This window comes from Labrus mixtus, chromosome 5, assembly GCF_963584025.1.
Source record: "Labrus mixtus chromosome 5, fLabMix1.1, whole genome shotgun sequence".
NCBI lineage: Eukaryota > Metazoa > Chordata > Actinopteri > Labriformes > Labridae > Labrus > Labrus mixtus.
In genome coordinates, this window is record NC_083616.1 from 31,969,563 (window position 1) to 31,976,960 (window position 7,398).

Sequence of the window (7,398 nt, forward strand, 5' to 3'; positions counted from 1 at the left end):
GGTGGTGTGTGTGTGTGTGTGTGTGTGTGTGTGTGTGTACAGAGACTGTAAGTCCTCAATGTTTCAGAGTTTAAATTTAACTGACTGAGGATGAAATCTGCTAAAACTATCTCTGAATTACATCTTCATAAATGTTCCTACTGAACAGGTATACTAACATTCTGCTGTGAGACAGGTGTATAGAGACAGACAGGTTCAGAGAGACAGACAGGTGTATAGAGACAGACATGTTTATAGAGACAGACAGGTTCAGAGAGAGAGAGAGACAGACAGACAGACAGACAGACAGACAGGTTTATAGAGACAGACAGACAGACACACAGGTTTATAGAGACAGACAGACAGACAGACAGACAGGTTTATAGAGACAGACAGACAGACACACAGGTTTATAGAGACAGACAGGCAGACAGACAGACAGACACACAGGTTTATAGAGACAGACAGACAGACAGACACACAGGTTTATAGAGACAGACAGACAGACAGACAGACAGACAGACAGACACACAGACAGACAGACAGACAGACACAGACACACAGACAGGTTTATTCGTGACAGACAGGCCCCCCTGTGGAGTGTAATATCATCATATGAGTTTGGTCGTTACGCTGATGACATCACTTTCTACCTTCAGGAAGTTTGAAACCTGTTTTTCAGTTTGTTGATGAAACTAAACGATTAAAATCTGACAAACTGTGAACACAGACATAAAAACCCCTCAGAGTGGATCTCTGAATGAGACCTCAATTTGAAGCCTGTGTGAGGACAGGTTCTTTATGAATCCTCTGCAGCTGGTCTCGTCCTGTCAGACCTCCTCGCTGTGGACGAGTCTGAAGGAATGTTTTTAAGAACTGGACAGCCTCTCTTCAAACGCCTCTTTATTACTTTTTAGCGTTTATTTCTCATTTCTGTCTTTATATTTGGGTCATCTCAGTTTTGGGTGTTCGGTGCAGCTGAGCTCTCCGGGCTGCAGGACGGTTTGAAAGGTTACCTCTGAAACCGCGAGCACAAAGCTCTCAGACATCACAGGCTCGGAGCAGAAACCCGCCCGCCGTGCCAGCTCTCGACAGGCCCCCCTTTGCAGAGCTAACGCGGCCTCGCGGCGGCTTGTGCTCGTCAGCGGCCGGCTGGTCTCATTGGTTTTATTTATAGTCGGCGCCACGAGACATCTGCTGCAGACGAGCCCGTGTCCTCGGTGTGCGTCCGCAGCAGCAGCAGCGCACAGAGGGAGCTTGTCAATGAAGGCCGAGTGTTAGCGAGGACGGTCGGAAGAGGAGAGACGGCCGCAGCTTCCTCTAACAGGACGGGTGTCCCCTCTGATCGCTCTCTGTGCAGCTCTGATGGACCACACACACACACACACACACACACACACACACACACACACACACACACACACACACACACACACACACACACACACAGCGAGGCTTCACACTGAGTGCAGGCTCGTGCGTTAGCGATGTTTACTCGATCTGAGAGCTGTTGTTTGTTTGGTGTCTTCAGTCTGCTTGTTCTCGCCGTTATTTTGGGACGCTGACACTCGGCCGCGGCGCTGCAGTCGTGTGATGTGACCTCGCCTTTTCCTCCCCCCCCACCCCCCTCAGTGTCACACAGAGACCATCTGAGCGGGCTGCAGGCCGTGACACAAAGCTCAGAGGACAGGTCTGAGCTCTCCAGCCGAGCGGGGGGGGGAGGTCACACAGGACACACGGGGAGGGTGTGTGTGTGTGTGTGTGTGTGTCTGTGTGTGTGTGTGTGTGTGTGTGTGTGTGTGTGTGTTAAAATACTGTTTACATGTTCCTGAAAAGACCAGACTGGAGAGAGACGACAGTAAACCAAATATCCCACTCTCTGTGGTCACTTCATGTTGGATGTGTGCATCCATATCAACACATTCACATATAAGAAGTCTAACTGATCCACGACCTGTGTAGAGGTGACCTGTGTAGAGGTGACCTGTGTAGAGGTGACCTGTGTGGAGGTGACCTGTGTATAGGTGACCTGTGTAGTGACCTGTGTAGAGGTGACCTATGTAGAGGTGACCTGTGTGGAGGTGACCTGTGTAGAGGTGACCTGTGTAGTGACCTGTGTAGAGGTGACCTGTGTAGAGGTGACCTGTGTGGAGGTGACCTGTATAGAGGTGACCTGTGTGGAGGTGACCTGACACACAGGTCACCTCTACACAGGTCACCTCTACACAGGTCACCACACAGGTCCCCTCTACACAGGTCACCTCTACACAGGTCACTACACAGGTCACCTCTACACAGGTCACCTCTACACAGGTCACTACACAGGTCACTACACAGGTCACCTCTACACAGGTCACCTCCGCACAGGTCACCTCCGCACAGGTCACCTCTACACAGGTCACCTCTACACAGGTCACCTCCACATAGGTCACCTCTACACAGGTCACCTCCGCACAGGTCACCTCCGCACAGGTCACCTCTACACAGGTCACCTCTACACAGGTCACCTCCACATAGGTCACCTCTACACAGGTCACTACACAGGTCACCTCTGCACAGGTCACCTCTACACAGGTCACCTCCACACAGGTCCCCTCCACACAGGTCACCTCCACACAGGTCACCTCTACACAGGTCACCTCTACACAGGTAACTACACAGGTCACCTCTACACAGGTCACCTCCGCACAGGTCACCTCCGCACAGGTCACCTCTACACAGGTCACCTCTACACAGGTCACCTCCACATAGGTCACCTCCGCACAGGTCACCTCCGCACAGGTCACCTCTACACAGGTCACCTCTACACAGGTCACCTCCGCACAGGTCACCTCCGCACAGGTCACCTCTACACAGGTCACCTCTACACAGGTAACTACACAGGTCACCTCTACACAGGTCACCTCCACACAGGTCACCTCTACACAGGTCACCTCTACACAGGTCACCTCCACATAGGTCACCTCTACACAGGTCACTACACAGGTCACTACACAGGTCACCTCCACACAGGTCACGTCTACACAGGTCACCTCTACACAGGTCACCTCTACACAGGTCACTACACAGGTCACTACACAGGTCACCTCCACACAGGTCACCTCTACACAGGTCACCTCCACATAGGTCACCTCTACACAGGTCACCTCTACACAGGTCACGTTTACACAGGTCACCTCCACACAGGTCACCTCTACACAGGTCACCTCTACACAGGTCACCTCCACACAGGTCACCTCTACACAGGTCACCTCCACATAGGTCACCTCCACACAGGTCACCTCCACACAGGTCACCTCCACACAGGTCACCTCTACACAGGTCACCTCCACACAGGTCACCTCTACACAGGTCACCTCCACATAGGTCACCTCTACACAGGTCACCTCCACATAGGTCACCTCTACACAGGTCACCTCTACACAGGTCACCTCCACACAGGTCACCTCTACACAGGTCACCTCCACACAGGTCACCTCTACACAGGTCACCTCCACATAGGTCACCTCTACACAGGTCACTACACAGGTCACTACACAGGTCACCTCCACACAGGTCACCTCTACACAGGTCACCTACACACAGGTCCCCTCTACACAGGTCACCTACACACAGGTCCCCTCTACACAGGTCACCTCTACACAGGTCACCTCTACACAGGTCACTACACACAGGTCCCCTCTACACAGGTCACCTCCACACAGGTCACCTCTACACAGGTCACCTACACACAGGTCCCCTCTACACAGGTCACCTACACACAGGTCCCCTCTACACAGGTCACCTCTACACAGGTCACCTCTACACAGGTCACTACACACAGGTCACCTCTACACAGGTCACCTACACACAGGTCACCTCCACACAGGTCACCTCCACACAGGTCCCCTCTACACAGGTCACCTCTACACAGGTCACCTCTACACAGGTCACTACACAGGTCACCTCCACACAGGTCACCTCTACACAGGTCACTACACAGGTCACCTCCACACAGGTCACCTCTACACAGGTCACCGACACACAAACGTCTTTAAAGACAGAGTCAGCAGCTTGTTCCTTCAAAATAAAATACAAACTTATCCTAAAGTGAAGCTGCTCCATTGTCCCTTCTGGGCCTCCGTACATGTGTGGTGGTGACTGTGTCTGCAGAGACTCTGTCCTCTGACTGGATTTTACTGTTCTGCTTTGTTCTGGTTGACTCTGGACGTTTCTGGGCGGAGCTGGTGTGTTTCCTCCAGCCAATGAGAGCGCAGCAGGTGAGTTTAGGACTGGATACAATTCAGTGATTGGACACGAGTCAAACCGGTGAATATGACGGACGTGGACGTAGCAGCAAAGAAGAGAAAATATAATCAGAGTGAGGAGAAACACCAAGTGGATAAAGCTGGTTCTAAAACGAGGGTGAACCTTGTGTTGTCTTTTACCCGTGGACGTGGAGTTGGTCTACTTCCTGTTGGACAGGCAGATGACAAACACCGGCGGTTAGCTTGTGCTAGCGTGCGTCAGCTTGCAGTTTAGGTACAAGCAGTAAACGTACACACTATGTCCTGCAGGGGGCGGGGCTTCTGGGGCTTCTCTTCCACCTTTAAAGAGTTTTTCAGGTTGGAGGTCATATGTGGAACCGTACTTCATGAAGTACAAAATATAAAAAGTCATAATGAAAAGTAGCGCCTCTAAATGTTCCAGCTCTGATGTCTGAGTCGTCCTCGGAGCATCTGGACCTCGGAGCTCTTTCTGGGAAATGAAATGTGTCTGCTTTGTCTCCTTAGACTTATATTATTATTATTATTTTTCTGGTAAAGTTTCATCTGCGTAACAATATTGAAAGGCATTAGTGTTAATCCACCAAGCTTCCTTTTACTTTTTTTTGACTGCTCGGGGATACATCTGGTCGGCAGTCTTGTAATTCCGTCAGGGATTCAGAAGAAAAGCGAAAACAATTTGAGCACAGCGGGCGGATTAGGACGAGGGCAGGGTGCTGTTTGAGGACTCTGAGCTGCTCAATGAGATTAAAGCGGCTGCATGTGTTGCACTTTCTGCTGCTGGATGAAACTTTGTGTTAATCCCTGATGGATCTCCGAGTGTAAGCCCATCCTCCGACAAACTGTTCAGGCTTTCTGACACAAAGAGTGTGTGTGTGTGTGTGTGTGTGTGTGTGTGTGTGTGTGTGTGTGCCTGTTGTTTTCCACAATAAGCCCTTTAACACACCGCTGAGTGGACATCAGACCTGCATATTGCACTTATCCTCTCTCTACATGGGACGCAGATTGATTTTCACAAAGAAGATTGAGATTATAAAATGATGTAATTGTTCATTTTTTAATAAGTGAAAAAGCTTTTTCTTCCTCTGTGTGTGATTGTTGTGTGTTCTCTTTCACCTCTCCACCTTTTACAAATACTCACCTAAAAACCTCTCTTTTCCTGTCGGGGGTCGCGACCTCCAGCAGTTCAGGTCACAGCTGATCACAGGAGGGACGGATCTGCCTTCATGTTTTTCATGCAGGAGGGCTGGACACAACTTTTTTTATTTTCTCTACATCCAGAATCAAACAAGTCTCCAGGATTTATCTGGTGAACAGGTCTCACATTAGGCCCCTCCCCCACAGCCTGAGATATGACTATAACCACGCCCCCATGACACTAAGGAGCCTGTCTGATTATTTTATCAGACAGGTGAGGAAGACGAGGAGGAGGACGCCGTCACAGACTGCAGGTAAACTGCTGCCATGGTAACGTTGGGATTTGTGGGTCACTGCACGAATCCTAACGTTGCCTAAGTTCTCGTTCAGACGGCGTTCAGGAGTCAAACGATTTCATTCATTAATCACGATTCATTCAGCTCAGAAATCTGTGTTTGTAGCCATGATATATATCCTTAAGTTAATATAAAGAGTTCATCCTCATGTTGGTTTAATCAGAGTCAAAGCACGATGAATTAAAGGACCAATCAGGGCGCCCTTCCTCCATCCGGGGCGCCATCTTCCCTCGTCTGTGACGCCGCTGGATGGTTAGAAACGCTCCACGGTCTGAGCTCAGGATGACTGAAGGGCCGATGTAGACGGTCAAACTGATGATGGAGGAATGGTGAAACAATATTTTTGCTATTTTCTGAACTAAACACAGAAACTTTACTGAAAGAATAAATCGTCTCCCTGGAACTCTTTAAAGTCTAAAGCCTGGCTCACACTGTGCGATTTTCCCCTGATTGTATAAAAGTCGGGGTGTCATGTCAGCTCACACTGTACGACTGAATCGTTTACGACGCCCGACCAGACCTTGAGATCGACGTGCTCACACTGTACGACCCGATTGTCGGGCACGGCCGGAGAGCTCACACTGTACGAGTGAAATCGGGACGGAGCGTTGACAATTGTTAATAAAGTTTCATTTGAAAAAAACAAAGGACGACGGTTGGTGAAAGAGAAGGAAGTGGAAGTTGTTGTAGGACATAGAAAAGTTGATACAATCGTAGATATATAGATACAAGTTTCAGAAAAGTGCTGCACTGATGATCTGTACTGGAAAGTAAAAAAAATCTAAAAAAACACCTGGTTGCGTCCTGCCGCTGGTCGCCATGACTACAGTCCTCCCTTGTCTCTCGTGATTATATTGTAGTCGCACACAACTTCTGCCGGACCCTTTCATATTTTTAATTCTAAATATCAAACGTGTTTGAAATAAATCGAGGCGTCCCCGACGATCGCCGGGCAGATCGGGGACGTTAAGATTGGATCTTTGTACCGCTCACACTACAAGTTCATCTGAACAGAGAATCGGGTCCGAGCAGCCTCGAGTCGGGAGCGACCCTGAGACTGTCGGGAAGAATCGGAACTCAAATTGGCCCCCGATGATCCTGCAGTGTGAGTCAGACTTTAGACCAGGAGAGAGACGAGGCTTTTTACCTTCAAACAGTTACAGAACAAATGTTCCTCTGAGGATGGTTTGTGTGTATGTGTGTGTGTCTGCACTCATGCCCTTTTATGGGCGTCAGTGGGCGGTTACCTATGCTAATGTGCACATGCTTTGAACTTATGAACACGTCGATGAATCTAACTGAGAGTCTTCTGAAGATCAAACTTTACGAAGATATCGGTGAACGAGGCTCGATGGCCGCTCACTAAATCACGTCCAGGTCACTTCCTGCTTTGGTACATTCCCTTTCCTGCGAGATTCTGACATTTGTAGATTTGTTCCAGGACGGCTAAAGACGGGTCAAAGTGTTTCACTTCCTGTCACTCTGTTTGATCAATCGTTCAGGTGTCTTTATTTGTACCTGTCGGTTTGATTTGGTTTCAGAGAGTCTCTTTATAAAACAGACAAAGTGGAAATGAGAAAGTTGATAAAACAAGTTGAACATTAAAACATTTATAAATGAACCTCTAAGAAGCATGACATCAGCTTCCTCGCCTGCTCTCT